The sequence below is a fragment of the Pinus tabuliformis genome, chromosome 5_2, assembly GCF_031772625.1.
Source record: "Pinus tabuliformis cultivar Carrire ecotype Pingquan chromosome 5_2, CPIR1, whole genome shotgun sequence".
In the NCBI taxonomy this organism is placed as follows: domain Eukaryota; kingdom Viridiplantae; phylum Streptophyta; class Pinopsida; order Pinales; family Pinaceae; genus Pinus; species Pinus tabuliformis.
Window position 1 is genome coordinate 873,529,814 of NC_142306.1, and position 19,732 is coordinate 873,549,545.

The following is a 19,732-nucleotide window of genomic DNA, read 5'->3' on the forward strand; positions in this document are numbered from 1 at the left end:
TCCTCAAGATAACTTTTGATCTAATGAATCTACCTTCTAATAACTATTATCCATCCTATTTACATGCCTAGTTACCATTTACATCAGTAAAAATATCATCCATGAGAGAAAACTCAAAATTATAGTCATGGCATAGTGAAGTGAAAATTCAGCATAAAATTTCCCTATGCACAGTGCCCAAGCTCTATGTGCAATGCTTTTTACAGGACCAATTTGGAGGTCTTCCCAATGTCCAAACTGAGCTCATGATAGCTCATTGGAATCTTGTCCTCTCTACTTTCGAAATCTTCCTTTAGTGTCCCATTTGGAGCTGATTTGACCCCTCAAAAACTGATTCTCCCAAGACTGCTTTTGTGGCTCAAAAAGAAGGCAGAAAGGTCATGTTTTGGGTGGTTTTTAACCTTTTGGTTGACTATTTCTACTCCAAAAGCTTATAAAATGCACAAGGTGCATGTAATAATCATTTTGAATCCAAAAATACTGACCATTTCCTGTTTAGATGCCCCTAGGAAAATCGCAACGCGAGTCAAAAATTGCAAAATTCTTCAAAAAGGAAAAAATTTTCAAAACTTACTCAAAATTTGTGGGGAACACCACCATCATGTGTCTTTGTTAGCCAAGGAAGCTTCAGCAAGCAACCTAAGCCTATCACCCTCCATTTTTCCTTTGAGTTCTTGGTTTATCCGTGTCTTCATTTGCTTGACTCTTATGTTGCAAATCTTGTTCCGGGTCCTATAATGGCGAGCTATGTGCCTAATGATTTGACTGTCCCTATTGACCCTTTGTAGTAGCTTCTCCAAATGCAAATTGAACCTATCAAGCCAATTTTCTCTATCCTCCTCAATCTCCTTCTCAAGCCTTTGTTTTGTAGTCGAGGTGGCTAGGGTTTCTTCTTCTTGCATTACTGACTTGCCTTTGTCACCTTTCCTCTTGCTTTGAGAAGTTCCAAATCCATGAGGACTTGTTTGCCACTTAGCTACTTGTTCTCTTGCTCAAGGTATGAAATGACATAATTAGCTCTCGCCAAGTTGTCCATCAGTGCTTGGATCTGTGCATCTTTTTCCCTTATGGTTAAATTTTCATTTGTTGCCTCATCTTGAGCCTCCAAGTCGACTATCTCAATGCCATGATGAATGTGTGGATGTTCTAGTCCATCATGTTCCATCAAATAAAATTCCCTTTCCTCTTCATCATTGAGGCTTTACTCCATAATCTTTTCTTTCCCTTTATGCACCTGTTGTACCTGTTGTGTTGATGAATAAGGCAAAGCCCCTTCCACAGTTTGTGGATCAAGAATTTTCCTATGAGCTTATGAAGAAGGCAAGGCCCCTTCCACATCAAGTGGAGTAAACACTTTCCTATCCACTGCAAACAACTTTCTAGCCTCTCTCTGATATGTTTTGTAGGCTTCTAGCTTCTCAACAACTTTAGTATCTTTAGCCTTCTCATTTTTATTTACTTTGGCACTGCTGGAAGGCATTTCTTCTTCTTGGGGCACCGGTGGAGGAATTTGAGGACCATTGAAGATGTAATTTGCAATAAATGAATCCCAAGACATGTTGAGGAGGTTGAGATGATGTAGCACAATCATCTTAATCAAGGAATACTGATAGATATTACTCATCTGCTGGGGGTAGGGCTTTTTTTGTACAATGTAGGCCATCTTCCCAATGTTCCTGATGAGAAATATGGGATGTTCAACATTTTCATTGTTGTGAAGTGCATAAGAAGCCTAATATGATAGGTGTACAATCTAGAAAATTTTCCCTGAGTGACATGTAAAATACTTCATAATGATCCTCATCATAGGGACATACTTGTCTTCAAGGAACTTGAAAGGAAAGGTCGTCTTATTTTCATTCCTATACCTGGATTTGATGTATGGCTCATAGTAGTGCTTGTCCAAATCTTGTGCTTTATACCATTTTCCCCCACATTCGGAATCTTTGTAGAATCATCAATGATGGAGGATGAAACTGTAAATTTCACCCTAGCAAGAGTTACCTTGTTATCATGGAGATTGGCTACAAAAAACCTGGTTAGCTTAGGATGATGTTGAACTCTTTATGCCTGCTCACAAAACTCATAACACCCTAGATGCCTGAAACAAGAGACAGTCATATGAGAAGCCTGTAACTCTCTGATGTTTGATGGTTCCTCTCTGATGTTTGATGGTTCCTCTCTGATAATTCTGCCTCCCTTATGTGCTTTTCTTTGATGCTGAGGTTCATCTCCTATGCTTTCACTGCCACTATTTTCCTCCTCCTCATAACCTCTATCCTCTTTATCCATGTCTTTTAAATTTGAAGCTTTAAAACCCTAGGGAAGGTAATCAAGAAGTGATTTATGGTGAATAGGGATAGGGGAAGGGGAGAGGATTTTGTGCGATGTTGGATGAGATATGTATGATGTGAGAGTGAGGAGGGTATTTTTTGGTGGGGATTTTTTAGTAAATAGAGGTTTAAGGATTTTTTTGTGGGATTTAGGGTATAGGGGATAGGTGTAGGGATTTTGTTTTGGGGATTAGGGTATAGGGGATATGTGTAGGGATTTGTCAACAGAATGTAGGGATAAAGGTATGATAAGCAAGGAGGGTTTTTTAGGCAACCTAGGGTTTGAAAATTTATATAGCAAAAAAACTTCAAAATCATGAAATGAGTGCCGAGAGGATAGTTCAAGGAGGTTACTTACTTGTTTAGAGGCTCTAGATAACAAAAGAGCGATTTAGATGGTTGATAGGGTCATTTTGGTGTTTTCTGGCCCTATGTACAGTGCTCCGGCTCTATGCACAGCGCTCCCTCCTCTATGCGCAACGCCTCCACAATCTGTCCTGTGCGCAGCACCTCCTGCTGTATGCGCAGTGCCTCCTACTCTATGCACAGTGCCTCCTCTTTTCTCAGCCACCAATTGGCTTCAGCTCCCTTCTCTCCTTCAACTCTCTTCTTTCTCTTTGTCAAATGAATATGATGAATTTGAAAAAGGATTTTGAAGTCTTATATAGAGGGTGATTTTGATTTTTCTTTAAAAAAAACCCAAATCTCTATTTAATACTTTTCACTCTTTGTCTCTTTTCAGGTGGATGATGCTTGGATTGAACTGATTTCTTCAATGGATTTCATTACTTGTAGCAAGGAGAAATGCTTGGGTAGCTTATAGGAACACTTATTATATTAAATGACTTGAATTACATCAAAAAAATATAAATCATCTAAAATACTCTATTTTCATCTCAAAAACATTTTTTTGAGATGAAAATTACATTAGTGAAATAAAAATTTTGTATAATAACCATGACTTACTAGCAATCACTCTTTGTTTATTGGTCTTCCTCATACCTTTGCTGCCCTTTATTTAAACTTGAAACTGTACTTTTGACCTTGGAAATGGACCCTAAGACCTAATGGAAACATAACTACCTTGACTCTAAAATAACATAACTGAAACCATAATTGAATGCAACATGGAGGTGGGTCAGCAAATGTACCTCATGAGGGAAAATTTGATTTTTTGAGAATAAGACAACCATCAGTGGACCATTTTGGCATGACCTAGTGGAATGATAAAAAAATTAGTATGAGACACCTAAAATGAAAATTAAAAGAGTAGATTTGATCCCTAATGGATGTATGCATATACTAACACTAACAAGTTGCAATCGCTCACCTTTACGAACAAATAGCTTATATAGTTTTTGATGGGGCTAGATCCCACCAAAATATAGGGTATCTCATCGATATGAAGTCCTAATTCAATCTCACACCATTTGGTTTAGGAACCCCATCTAGAAATGTGGCCAAACTGCCATATATTGAAAGATTGTCTTCAGTTGCAGTCGTTAGCATGAGAGAGAAACACACATGTACTTTTTCATGATAAAGTAAGTATGACTTGTGGAATGTTCAATTGTAATATGTATCCATGTTATTTCACCGGAAGGGAAGAAAAAGTGAGAATTTAGAAGAGAAGTATTAGTATTATTCCAATAAATACACACACACATGCATATAAAAGAATTGTTGACTGTCTAGTGAAGTAGCTCACATGGACATAGTGATCATTAAAATAATTGAAACTCACATTCAACAAGATGAGGAATAGAGAAAATGAAATAGTTCAATTTCCTTAGTACATATGAACAAAACACATACTCCAAACATATAAAGAATAGCCTTATTACATTCACGATATATGCATGGAAGTGTGTTGGGTTAATGAGATTTGAATATTAAGCCAAATTTCCTAGATATATCAATATAATGAGACACCACTAGCTCCAATAGTGGAGCATTAAGCCACTACTTTCTCTCCAAAAGAAAAATCTTCCTCTCTAATGCTTAGGTGGAGGAGCCAAGGTGAAAATTCCATTGCTTGAGTAATGAGTCCTCTTTTATACAAGAGGAATGACGTTTCATGTTACTCATTACTCTTGGACTACACTCATGACTCTTGAACTTCTAATGTGACCTTTTGAATTCCATAATGCTTTTGGAGTTTTCCTAATGACTCTTTTGTCCATATGTGACTCTTAGACTTAGACATAATTAAATTTACAATATTTTCCAAAATTATATCATCGTTTCCACATAATCATGTAACAACAACATGACAAGTCATTGACATTGATGACTTGGACTCATTGTGACATGTAACACAAATTTCTTTGAAAAGTGGTGACGCTTCCACTATGTCTTCCATACTTGTAACATATATTTCATTTTTGTTGTGTTCTACACTCCAAATATTCTTGAGATATAATGGAGTCTTCACGAGTCACTTTGATCTTCCAGATACAACATTCTTTCAACTTTAACAACATATGCCTTTGTTTTCAAAGTTCTTCCTTGGGTAGCATCTCTTGACATATCTCCTAACAAATATTTTCCATGATTAGTAAGAACATCTACGCTGAAGATCGCTCATGGAAAGCAGACATTATCCCAAAAATTTCCTACTCTATCATGATTCATGCAACTTTTCTGACTATGGATCAAGAATGAAAAAGAGAGAGAGGGAAAGATCTTCTGGGCATAGAGAGCACTTGCAAGGGAGAGGAGAGGAATGCAATACGCACTATTACTACGCCATGCACATCTATGGAGGAGGAGGAGGCAATATGGGGCATAGGTCGTAGTTGCAAGAGGTAAGACATTAGGACTATCCACTAAAGTTGCACCATGAGTTAAGGAGGGAAGCGAGGGTCACATGGAGGGAATAGGTCACAATCAAAAGGAATATGGGGAGGCATCACTGCTGATGAGCCTCATCATTGGGTAATTATACGAGCCTTAATTCACCTCCTATCTTATTCAAACCAACTATTATCATAACTTATTGCATACTTTTGATTATATTTTGTTTATGAGATGAGTTAGAGTTGGATATTTTTCTTTGTGGTCTAATGTGCATTTAATGTAGGATTAAAGGAGAAGAACAAGGAATTTTGGCAAAGACCAAGGTAAAAACTTGAATGGGACAAGGGAGATGGATTATAGGAGGTAAATCCTCCTCATTTACTACCCCTCCACCCAAATATTCCTCCATCGGCTCAGAGTGCAAATAGCCAAATCAAGAGGACTAGAAGGCAACCGCGCAAGTGAATGACAAAGCACCAGTTTATCTCGAGTTTGGGAGCTGAGCCTCCCTAATTTTAAGGAAGTCATTGGAGACTTCAGATGTATAAGTAGAGAGGCCTAGGACCTCAATAGATTTTGGATTTTTATTTTAAAACTCTACTCTATTTTCAAGCTGCAAGACTTTTGACAGTTCTTTTGATGTAATCTATTATGTTGGTAATAAAAATGAGTTTTGTTTTGAGCCAGCACTGAGTTAACTTAGAGGGCTGAAGCTCTTGGGTTAGGGCCCAACCCTAGCAGACAAGGCTCCTCTTTATTGTACATGTATGCTTAGTGTAGACTCATAGCTTAGTTGTTAGTTTGCTTATTAGATGCTTCTCCATTACAAGTAGTGTAGATTAGATTGGTTGTGTGATATTTTGCTTCCATTTGTGCCTTCTTTTGGTAGCAGGTTAGCAAGTGTTATAGCTCCAAATATAACCCTTGGTATTTGTGATGCTTGGTTTATGGCCTAGGGCAACCCCTCCTTCCAGACTTGGTCCAAATATTTTAAAAACAGTGTTTTACTCCCTGTATGCTACTTTGCCCTATGATAAAAGTGTGTACCCGTGGGTTAGTCAATATCCAACCCGCGTATATGTGTTAAAAAAATTAAAATAAATAAATTCCCTTAACTTTTGGTGGAGTTCATGGGTTTTACCTGTTGGTTACCTCCTAGTGCCCATGGCCCAACTGTTTCCCAACTAAAAAACTAATTGGGAGAAGTATAAATAGACTTCTTTGGGAAGGCCTTGAGGAGGAGAAGAGATAGAATTACTATACTGAGATTATCCCCTTACTGAGTCTGAAGTATCCTTGTGCTTCAAGCACTTCCCCAAGTTTTAGGAAACCCTTGTTTCCTTGAGTTTTTATATTCTCCCACTTGCTTGAGATATCATGATATTGGTTATGGAAGGAGGCTGTTGAAGACTGGGACTGGACAGATCTGGAGGATGGTTCTGCTTGGAGCCAGAAGAAGAAGACTCAAGTGAATTCTCTCCGTGTTGGTTATAGCTTTCTACAATAAAAAGAAATGTTGTCCTTTTCTTGAGATTAACTTTGTTTATGCATCAGATATTGTTGTAATTCATGTATGAATGTCACTTTGATGTATAACTAATCATCTTGCTTATATGATATAAAGTTGATTTTTTTAATATGCTTTATCTATATGCCGTTATGTATGTTCGGATTGGTTGATTTGCAGATTTGAAGATCATCAGGAGTTGCAGAGGGTCTGAACCCTGCTGGAACTACCCAAATGATGGACATACGGGTATGATCTTATCGCATATTTTGTTTATATAAGCATGTTGCTTGAGTTGTATGAGTGTTTCTTACTGTAGTTTGTTCTTGCTCTGTTAGGGTTTCAAACCAAAGCCCTAGGGTACTTATTCCCATAACAGCAAGGAGAAAAAGGATTACCACAAGGTTGTCAGTGGGTGTCTCGGCCTCACTTCCTCTCTCTGGGACCATGACTTGAGGAAAGGACCCTTCTGCAGCCCCAAAAACACATATTTCTAATTCTTTTATGAGCTTTGGAGTTTGTTGTCTTTAATATAGTATTTGGTTAATGTTGAAAGGTAGATTTCATTGTCATCTTTTTCCATCTCCATTTCTGCAATAAGATCTCACTCATTCTTTCATTCCCTTCAACAACTTTCTTCATGCATAATATAAGCAATTGATTCATTCTTTTATAGTTTATGAAAATGTATCTTGTTGCATAGTTTTTGGAAGACATGCATGTTTTAAGCAGAGCAGGTGCTTCAAGAGGAGACCAAGACTTCATAACCATCAACCACCTTCCACTTCATCCACCTTAGCCATCCCTTGTATCACCATCACCCTCACTAGTTTTTCATCATTTTTCATTGAACTTCTCCTAAGCACATTGAGCGAATCTAGCCATCTCTTATCTTGGATATTGACTCCTGAGTGCTCTTAGACCTTCTAACACTCCATTCCACCCATCACACACCTTTCCTAGGCTTCCCAACACCTCCAAAACCTCACAATTAGCTCTCGGTCATATCCTATAGGTTTCCTGTAATTCCTATAAGATCATCCTATAGGTTTTCCTGAAATGGACTGTTTTGAGGCCGAGTTGATGGGAAACCTCTAGGAAGTCACAAAAAATCCTCCTAGGACCCCTCCACACCATCCAACCACTTCATAAACCTTCTAGCCATCCTCAAACACCATCAATCCACCTGTCACATCCACAAGAACAATTAGTTTGCATGCTTGATTTTGCCTAAAAAGACCAAAAAAGTGAAAATAGAGTTATTTTAGTTTCGTTACTTGCACATTAGTATTTTTTGATGCTTTTTACTTCAATAGCTTAGATAGTAGCATTTGTTTATTGTTGATTTAGAATCTCTGCTTAGCATAGCTTCTTAAATGGTTAATTAGGGTATAGTGTGGTTTAGCATTACATGTTGTTTTTTTTTTCATTACTACAGTAGAGTAACTCTTTTAGAGTATATTTTCCTTTCTTTAATCAAAGAATCAAGCTTCTTCAAACTCTATAGAAGTCTCGCTTGGAACCCCAGTGGTCCCTCACCAACTAAACAGTGACAACAGGTAGAACCATCACTTTTACTTGTGCATATAGCACTGTCACCTCCAAGTTTGTACGACCCCAGGTTGATAAGTAAGGCTGGTAGCCCAGGAGTTGCAACATCCTTGTTGCAATAGTGGCGCTCATCACTTTTTGGCATCTTTTTTAGGGAGGTGTCTGAGTAGAATGTGATTACTACTTTCTCTTCTTCTATTTTTTCTTGTCTTCAATATTCTGCAATTAGTTTATTTCTACAAAAGTAATCTAGTTGTTTCCTTTCTTTCATTTTTCATTATTTTGATTTCAATTTAGCAAGTAGCTTTTTCATTCTGTTAGTAATTTTCATTCAATTAGAAATTTCAATTATGCAAGTACTTTCGAATTTAAAAAAAAAGAATACAAAACCAACCCAAAAATATTTCCTTTCATGCCTCGTAGGAATAGGGACAACTTAGGGAAATTTTTGCCAAATACCCCACTACATCCAACAGCCAACCTTCTCCTTCTGCAGTGGCTATGAATTGGAGGAACCCTTAAGTGAGCAACCTGACATATTTGAAGAACCTATAGGGGAAGAATTAGAAGAGGAATCCATTTCTACTAAACCAATGGCTGAAAACCAAAATGACAAAGGGAATAGAGAGAGAGTTGAGGTTGCCTTCCCATCAAGGAAACCAATGGGGACACTAAGATGAAAAATATAAGTCCCTCTTCCCTACCTCATTTCCATGGCGTGACCACAAAGGACCCTGAGACTTTCCTATTTGAGTTTGTTATTATATGCCGAACCTATGACTATACATATGATGAGAAAAAGTTAAAAATATTTCCATCTACCTTCAAGGATGCAACATTGCACTGGTTCATGGGTTTACCTGGAGATAATATCAAAACTTGGGCTCGGATGTAGTAGGCCTTTAATAAAAAATATCGAGACTACTATCGGTCAAAGGATACTAAAGAAGAAATTTTCAGGATGACCATAGGCCATGATGAATCCTTAGAAGACTACGAAGAAAGATTCTAGCTCAGTTACAAAAGGGCCAGGTGCACCCCTGAGTCACTAAAGTTGGTCCTTCTTAGGGGAGTAATAGAAGATCTTCTGGATACCTTACATTTGTTAGCAAGAGGAGATATCTACCAATTACCTTATGAGGATATCAAGATTTTCCTTAGAAACCATTCTAGGGCAGCTAGGAAAAAGGGTAGGGTTAGTCAACCTATGGCCAGTACATCATCTTCAAACTCATCCATCAACGATGAAATTGGAAACATGCTGATAGATTTCAAAAGTGAGATGCTCCAAACCCTTGCCTATCAAATGGACACCATGAACATTAAAAGGAAGCAAGAGGAAGCAGAGAGAGCCTTGGCTAGCTTTTGTCCTAGATGCACCAGGAAGCATCCTAAAAATGGATGTCCATTGAACTCTATTGAAATTTGCTCAGTCTATGAGGAAAACCACTCCACAGACAAGTGCCCTTCTTTACCCAGACTCAAAGATGTATATCAAGGAGCTAAAAGGGTCATTGAGTATCTTTTCTACATTAACCAAAGGAGACCTCCTGGGCCTAGACCATACCAGTAGGGTATGCAAGGGTCATCCCATGCATATTACAACCTCAACCAAACCACAACTATACTTTCTTGGGGACCCCCTACTCATCCTTCCTGGTCTACACCCCCTCCTTGGTCCTATGCATCTCAATATCATTTCCAACTAACCAGCCAGTCATTTCAACCTTATGCTCTACCACAACCTCAATGGAATACACCACTCTAGGGGTGGAGGCCCCAGTACAACAATTCTCTAGCTCTATTTCCTCCACCACCTGCCCAACCATAGATCCTACACTTTGCTCCACCCAAGCAACCCCAGATGCCTGCCCAGCCAAAGTCGAATCCGAACAATAGGCAAGCTCAACAAGTATACAATGGAGAGACATCATATCTAGCTTATGCTGTGGAAATCTAGGAGATTAACCTGAGATCTGGGAGAATTCTCCCAGATAACCATCCTCCCCCTCCACCTAGGGAGGTTGAGGAAGAAATAGAGGAAATCAACCTTCAAGTATATCCACCCTTTCCTGAGAGATTAGCCCAACCATTCTAGCCTACCCCAAAAGAGACTGAAATTTTGGGAGAATTGAAAAAATCTATGTGTAAAGATCCTCCTTCTCCAGGCAATAAAAGATGTTCCCATTTACAATAAGTTGATTACGGATAAATTCTTCAAGCATCCAGGGAGGTGAAAAAGGGATGCCCCTACCATTAATGTCATTGGGTAGCTACTCGACTTAATGCTGGGGTAGGTAATATGTCCAAAATATTTGGACCCTAGAAGCCCTGTAGTAGATGTCCACATCAATGGCACCATTGTCCCACACACTCTGATTGATCTTGGGGTTGCCATTAATGTGATGACCAAGGACACCATGCTCAAGCTCAACTTCCAAGGGTCATTGAGGAAGACCACAACAGTTCTACAACTTGGATACTGTTTCACAGTAACACCTAAAGGAATTGTGGAGGATGTGATGGTCTCCATTGACTCTTGGGAGTACCCTGTAGATTTCCTAGTTCTCTAGCCTAAGGCTAAGCTTATTGGTTATCCTCTCATCCTTGGGAGGCCATGGTTGGCCACAACTAATGCTTACATTAGCTACAGAGCTGGGAATATGACTATCAAGAATTGGCATATGTCCAAGAAGTTAGTCCTATACCCTCCTGCTCAACCTTCTCTAGAGAATGATTTACCTTTATGGTTGGAGGAGGAGGAAGAAGATGAAGTTTATTCCACCCAACTTTATTCTTTGGAAGCAACCATGGGAGGAGGATAGCAAGATGAGGATGACTTGATTGAACACCTGCTCCAAAGTCCAACTCCCGGTTCATTACCTTTAGAAGAAGTAGTAAAGGAAACCTGGAACACTCATCCAATTGACTCATGCTTGGCCGATTCCAACCCACTCTGCATCAAAACCATAGAATTTGGCCTAGAGAGGACCTTGAAAATCAATCCATCTCTTTCGGCTCTTGAAGAGGAGAAGCTATGCAACATGTTAAAGGAAAATCTACAAGCCTTCGCTTGGAGTTACAAGGAAATGAATGGAGTACACCCCTCAGTGTGTACTCACCACATATACATCAAAGAAGGTTGCAAGCCAGTCTGGCAACAACAAAGGAGGATGAATCTAGCTCTTAAAGATATAGTCAAAGAAGAACTACAAAAACTGCTAGATGCAGGTATCATTTACCCTATCTCCGACAGTGAGTGGGTCTCTCCTTTGTTGTTAGTTCCCAAGAAAAATGGTAAGTGGAGGATTTGTGTCGATTACAGGGAGTTGAGCAAATCCACAAAGAAGGATCATTTTCCTCTACCCTTCATAGACCAAGTGCTAGATGGCCTGGCAGGGAAAAGGTTTTTCTCTTTCCTAGATGGATTCAGTGGGTACAACCAAATCCAGATCTTCCTAGATGACTAGGATAAGACCATATTCACCTGTCCTTGGGGTAATTTTTCCTATAGGGTCCTTCTTTTTGGTCTATGCAATGCTCCTGCCACTTTCCAGAGAGAAGTCTTGAGTATTTTCACCGAAATAGTCCATGATGCGGTGGAGATTTATATGGATGATTTTACACCTTCTGGCTGTGATTTTCAAGAAGCCCTATATAACCTAGGCAAAGTACTGCACAAGTGCATTAAAACAAACCTGTCTCTTAGTCCTGAAAAATGTGAATTCTTAATGACTACAGGGACCATGATAGGTAATTCAATATCTCAGCAAGGACCACAGGTGGACCCAAACAAAATAGACATCATCCAAAGGGTCCCACCTCCTCAAAAGCAGAGAGATGTCAAAAGTCTCCTAGGGTTATTTGGATACTACCGAAGGTTCATAAAGGACTTCAACAAGTTGGCCTCTCCTTTATTTGGTTTGTTGGCCAAATATTCTGAGTTTATATGGTCAAAAATATGTTGATAGGCCTTGGACATTCTAAAGGATAAGTTAACCACTGCACCAATTCTCCGAGGCCCAAACTGGGCCCTCCCCTTTCATATTCTTGCTGATGCCTCACATAAAGCCATAGGAGAAGCCCTAGGTCAGATAGATGAAAAGTTGCCTTATGCTATTGGTTTCATCAGTAAGAACTTATCAAAGGTTGAACTAAATTATACAATGACCGAAAAGGAACTCCTGGCTGTTGTGCATTCATTAAACAAATTCAGGCATTACATTACAGGCTATCAAACATTTGTGCATACTGACCATGCTGCAATCAAATATTTAATGAACAAACCAGATGTGAATGCTCGAATTATAAGATGGTTACTTTTATTACCGTAGTTTGATCTAACCATTGTTGATAAGCCTGGTAAGGAAAATGTTGTTGCAAACTTTTTATCTAGGGTAAATTTTCCTGCAGGTGAAGAAGGAATGGTGGATGACCAGTTACCAGACGAGCACTTATTTTCTATTTCAATTCTCTCTCCATGGTTTTCTTATATAGCAAACTATTTGGTATCAACACAGTTCCCACCAAACTTGTCCTTCATAGAAAAGAGCAAGATAGTCAGGAAACGTGTCCCCTTCACTTGGATTGGGGGCAATCTTTTCAAACTTGGCCCAGATCAAATCTTGAGAAGGTGTCAGGGAAGAGGAAGCCTTTGACATCCTTCTAACCTATCATGATGGGCCTTGTGGAGGTCACTTTGCAGCAAAGAGGACAACATTCAAAGTGTTAAAAGCAGGCTATTATTGGCCCACTCTTCATCAGGATGTGAAGAAATACACTAGTTAGTGTGATCAGTGCTAGAAGATGGGAAGGCCTACTCCAAGAGATGAATTACCTCTGCAGCCTTATGTGACTTTCGATCCATTTGACAAGTGGGGCATGGACTTCATTGGGCCTACTGACCCTCCTTCAAAGAAAAAATAGTACATTATTGTGTGCATTGATTATTTTACTAAGTGGGTTAAAACCAAGGCAATTAAGGCAGCAATAGCAGAGAAGGTGGCTAAGTTCCTAAGGGAGAATGTATTCTACAAATTTGGGTACCCTAGAGAGCTGGTCACAGACCAAGGTAGCCAATTTACCTCCAATGTGATCAAAGACTTGCTAAGCCATCACAAGGTCAAGCATAATACCTCCACTCCCTATCATCCACAAGCTAATGGGAAAGTGGAGGTGACGAACAGAGCATTGGAGGGCATATTAACCAAGGTGGTGAGTAGCAACAGGAAGGATTAGGCAGAAAGGCTAGTTGAGGCCACCTGGGCCTACAATACCACATGGAAGACCACCACTAGATTCACACCCTATGAGCTGGTCTATGGGAAAAAGGCCTTGTTGTACATTGAATTTTAATATAACACATTAAGGATGGTAGACCAACTAGATTTGGATCTCAGCAATGCACAGAAAGGGAGATTGTTCTAGTAGAATGGTTTTGATGAATTCAGAATGTAGGTCCTCCTACATACAGAGGTAGTCCAACTTCAAAGAAAGATCTGGCATGATAAAAATATCAAGGAGAAGAAATTTCAGGAAGGCAATTAGGCATTGTTATATGATTCTAGGTATAAAGACTTCAAGGGAAAGCTAAGGACAAGATGGCTCGGAGCTTATGTTGTGGAAAGATTCCATGATAATGGTTCAGTGCAAATCAGAACCATAGATGAAGGAGCCATTCTTTGCTTGTTAATGGACACTAATTTAAAATATACAAGATACCTTTAACGAAACAAGAGTTTGTTGATGATATCAATAGTGGAGCAAGTTCCAGCTCCTCCCTCATCAAATCACCAAGGAAAAAGAGAAAAATAATAAGGACTCAGGTGAAAACCTCCATGAGGCGCTTGAGTCCAATATTTGGGTTGAAAACCTCTCTGAGGCAGCCTAGTTGTTTTTCAAAAAAATAAAAATAAAAAAATAATTCATGAAATTTCCATTTGTAGGTGGGTGAGAAGGATAGTTAAGGAGCAAAAGAGGATCCCAAGGATACCCCTGCCACTCACATATTCATTTTTTCACTCATTACCATGCATCCCTCCATTAGTTTTGTCATTTTTCCACTCCATTGCTTTGATTTATACAAAGAATGTGTTTTCTACAAGATCCCCTGTATTCCTACAGGATCCCTTGAAAACCTACATGATGATCATGTAGGAATTATAGTGACCCAGAAATCCTATAGGAAGCAATATGAAGGAAAATTATGGACTTGTTAGGTACCTAAAATTCACCCTCTTCATGATGTAGCACCTCACCTCGTCCACCATCATCATCCTTGTGGTCACCATTCAAAATAGATTAGTTTCAACAACTTTTTTCCAGTCTTCAAAGAAAAAAAAAGAGGAAATAGAGAGGAGTAAAGAGCATCATCTGAGTATCCCTTGCTCTCCACACTCCCACTCCTTCTTTCCATCCATGTCACCATCCTCACAGCCCAAGCAAGCAAAATGATTAAAGAATTCCGAGGGAGAAGTAGCTACAGGACATCCTGTAGCAGCCTATCCCACAAAATACCAATCACACCAGCAACAAGTCTTCACCATGATGATCTAGGAGCTCCAAAGCAACAAGATCAGATATTCAACCACAGATACTTGCAAAAATAGAGAATCCATCAACAAACAACAAGAGGAGGAAGAAGAATGGAATGCAGCAAATATACATAGCATCACCTCTGGTCTTCAACAACTACAGGATAGCATTGAAACCACAGGTAAGTATCCCACTCGCTCTCTCATCTGCATCATGTAATCAAAATTTTTAAGGGTTATGAGATATTTGCTTTATAAGTGGAAAGGTGGCCAATTAACTTGGCCACCTTTGTTCAGTCAACACATGCACAACTGGGTGTCCTCTCACACATGGCTATAATCAACTCAAAAACAGAGAAGGAGTAGGACAAAAAGTGGTTAAACTATGGATCTACAAGGTGGGAGTTGATTATGAGGAGTGGGAAATGATGAGGTGGTAGTGGGGACCAATGTTCCAAAAATGGCAACGTACCTTTCCTTCCAACACAACACCTCACCCCGAATCACCATAAGAGGAAATAAAACATTCATTCCCATGCATTCATGCATTTCACCTCCTTGAAACTCCCTCACTCAAGTCACTCTCATAGCCCAGGCCACCCACTGGAAGCAAAGATACATTGTTCACTGCACAAGAATTCCCACAAGAGCATGCAGAGGAATTCCTATAGGATACAGAGAACTATCTACAAGATACACAGAGACTGTTTATAGGATTGGCATAGAAGAGTTCAGAAGGGATATCACAGGAGTTGGCCACTGAAACCAGTCTAAAGAGGTAGGCTCTAAAATTACATTCCCCTTTGCAAGTAAATGAACCAACGATACTCTAAATTTGAGTGAGTTTAGCAACTGTGTGAAGTGAATTAAATACATAGTCAACTCTGTTTTTCTCCTACATTTGAAAAATTGTTTCAACCTTCTCATTTTCTCCTCAAGCTTCACTAGCAAGATGACAGGAGGGTTTTAGGAGAGAGCCCACAAAAACCATGAGAATCCAACAACACCCCTAAGTGCTTGAAATCTTCACAAGACATAATTGGATGGGGTTTTTCGAAAAATTCAGAGGGTATGATGATGAGGTGGATCAAGAATTTGTTGTCTCCCTCACTCCACACACCAGAATCCATGCCACTATTGTAATAAGGGGCCTCACTATCGATCTCATTCCTGAGCTCATCAGCAGAGTCACCACACTTCCCCTAGGAATACCATGGAGCAAAGAAGACAAAAGAGATAGCCAGGTTGCCAAAGGACAATTATTTTAGAAGGTGAGGAACCCACTTAGGACAAAAATGGAGTAAGGAGGGAAAGTCTGCCATATCCATGGAGTGAGGTAGGCTACAAAATAATCAAATACATCTCATGTGAGGGTAGATATAGTGTTTTATATGGTTATCATTTCAGGATCCTTGAAGAATTAATATTTGGAGCAGAAACACCCCTCACCAAAGGCTTAGCATACCATATTTATTTCTTCAATCACTCATAGACTAAAGCATCAAAGTGAAGGAGGGGAATAACTAACAATTATCTCACCATGGGTTGATTAGGATGCTCATTGAGGATGCCCTCCAAAACCTCAGAACCCCTATAACATGGTTAGTTTTAAGAGACATGCCAGCATAGAATGACATCAAAGATCTCACTTATGATGTTAGTCCTACTGTTAGTGAAGAGGAAGTAAAAAAAGAAGAGGAAGATAGAGAAGGAGATGAGGATGAGATGGATGAAGAATGAGATGACACAAAGGAACATGATGAAGATGAAGAAGAAGAGGGAGAAGAGAAGGAGGATGATGAAGAAACAGAGGTAGAAATTAAGTAGGAAACTGATAGAGATGATGAAGATCTACAAGAAAAAGAGGACATGAAAGATAGAGAGGAAAAAGGCAATAGAACAGAGGGGACAAAACACAAGGAAGAGTCACTTAGGGTGTCTCCATAGGCCACTGAGAGAGAGGTAGCAGCTTCCCTCACTGCTCTTAGCACTCCTATCAAACAAAAAGAAAAAAGGCAGAGGCAGACCCACTATATTTGAGCACAAGAAAGAGCACAAGAATAAGACAGGGGAAGCCACAAACATCAACCAAAATTCCTATTGAGATTGAATATTCCCCTACAAAAAAAGATAAAGTTCCTTCCCCTAAGTCCCCTATCACCTATGTAAGGAGGCCTACTACTAGATCAACTTCCTCAAAGAGTAAAGCAATCCTACAGGATCCGCAACAAAATCTACAGGAAGCAAAAATAGTCCTGAAACTACAGGAGGCACAAAAATTTGAAAGAAAGGTAAGAGAGCAGTAAGAAGCTAAAGAGGAGGACCCAGAGATAAAATAACCCAGCCCCCAACCTAACCTAAACTCCTTTTACTGGTTTATTGAAGGAGGCAGGGTCATACCTAAAATTTTTCCATATTCTTAGAGCTTGAGAAGGAGAAGGCCAGAACTCATCGATGGATGAAGATTTCCAAATAAAAGGGGGTGGAAGAAATTGAGCACATGAAGGAGAAACTCAAAGAAATGGGTAGAGTGCTAAGTGTCTTAAGGGATAGAGAAGCCATAATGAGAAATCAATTAGAGACAGAAAATGCATGGCTGAGGGGAAAAATGTAGGAAAGAGAGAACCAATTAGCATGTATGGCCAACTTGTCCTTAGAGGTAATCCAATGTAGGATTCCAACTAAATCCTATGCTCTCTACCTCAAAGAACAATGGTTGTAGTTTTAGATTAAGACACTAGCACAAAGGGGAACCATGCCATTTCAAGACTACAAGCAGTTTATTGATCTTTGTGATCAAAGTACACTAGAGGATAGGGCCAAAATGGCTGAGTTTTATTTGCACAACATGGCCGTCATAGACATGAATGTATGGGACCCTAATGCCAAGCTAGGAGATCTACAATTAATGGATCTGGCATCACGTATGAACCATGAGGAATCAAGGGATACAAAGATGAATATTGGCAAGAGAGAAAATTGAACCTATTTTGATCAGAGTTGAACAATCAAATCCCATGGCCCTCATCAGTACCCATAATTTGATTGCAAATGATCCTCAGCTGGCACCTAGATATCTTGCTTCCCAAGAGCAAGAAATTTCACATTTTAAGGACATGTTTAGGCTGCTAGGAGATGATAGTATACATGCTTGCCTAAAGATATGGAACACACTGCCATACAACTTAAAGATAAGAGAATATCACTCCCCTCAAAGGTTGAGAGAGTCACTCAACAAGACACCTATGTATAAGCAATCTATGGAAAGGTTGAAGGTCAATTGGATAGGCCTAAAACTGAGTCCACCACTACTCTTAGGGGTGCTAGAAGGGAGAAAAGAAGAAGAAGAAAAGTGGTAGTGGGAAGAGGTAGAAAAGAAAGTAGGTTTCTATGAACATAAAGAGGAGACCACAACAGAGGCATGGGATGTTAGAGAGGCTACCAGAGCCATGAAGGATATGGATATTGACTAAGTTTCTTAGAGGATAAGCAACACTTTCAGTAGGGGGTTGATGATGAGCCTCATCATTGGGTAATTATACGAGCCTTAATTCACCTCCTAGCTTAGTCAAACCAACTATTCTCATAACTTATTGCATACTTTTGATTATATTTTGCTTATGAGATGAGTTAGAGTTGGATATTTTGCTTTGGGGTCTAATGTTCATTTAATGCGGGATTAAAGGAGAAAAGCAAGGAATTTTGGCAAAGACCAAGGTCAAAACTCAAATGGGACAAGGGAGAGGGATTATAGGAGGTAAATCCTCCTCATTTAATACCCCTCCATTTGAATATTCCTCCATCAACTCGGAGTGCAAATAGCCAAATCATGAGGACTAGAAGGTAGCCGAGCAAGTGAAAAACAAAGCACCAATTTATCTCAAGTTTGGGATCCGAGCCTCCCTAATTTTAAGGAAGTCGTTAGAAACTTTAGATGTATAAGTAGAGAGGCCTAGGATGTTATAGATCTAACCCATAATATTATAGATCAGATACGAAAATATAAGAATGCAAATAAACCCAGAAATAATATGAAATGATTCTTTATTGATCAAACCCTTAAGGTAGGGCAACACCATACATTCACTCCTTAAGGAAGGAGAGCACTCCACAAGCCATATTCCTATTCATACAATAATCCTTGACTATATTCCTTGACTTGGAGTCTCTAGCCTCTATATAGGCCTCATACATACAATACCATGGGTCATTACCATGGTTCCCTCATACCATCAACTAATACCATGGGCCCCTTACATTATTATTAACTACTTGTGGTCCTTTACATGATATGGGTTAACCACCTTATTTATTACTATGGCCCATCCCATTATTACATTATTGCCTTGGGTACCTCCCTTTGTATTCCATATTACCCCCCCTAGGTATATAACATTCCACCCCCCTTAGCATGTTTCGTCCCCGAAACATGGGAACAACATAAATAATAAGATCTACTCAAAAGAGTAGTCCACTGATACCATGCACGTGCATCTAGCCATCCAAGAGAAAGGTGAACCCTCGATCTCGCTGGTGCCTCGCTCGCTTGAGATGGAAGTTGACCGTGGCAGCGCTTCTGTGTTGATGTGTAGTAGGTGGATCTTCTCTCCTTGCTATCCGTCATACGGAGGTTGTTGTCCTTGTGACTACTTGGTTTCCATCTTGATGGTTGTATTGCGGGGTGATGTGGGTGATGATATGTTGAAGTTTTAACCCACGATGTCTTTTTCTTTAATTCACCCTGCTGTGGTGCCTGTTGTGGTGTCTTCTTTTCCAATATGACTTCAACCACTGAACCCTCATCAGATGTGTCATCACCTGTTACCTTTTCGGCTTCAGCCTCTATTTGTGTTTGATTGTTGACCATCAACTGCTCATCATCTGATATGTCAGTCCCTGGAACATCTTCTGCGTCAACCTCCGTGGACTCTACCTGTTTAATGATGGAAATATCCTGTAATGTAATTTTCTTCTTTTTATACCAAAGCTTCAGGAATTTCTTCTGCACA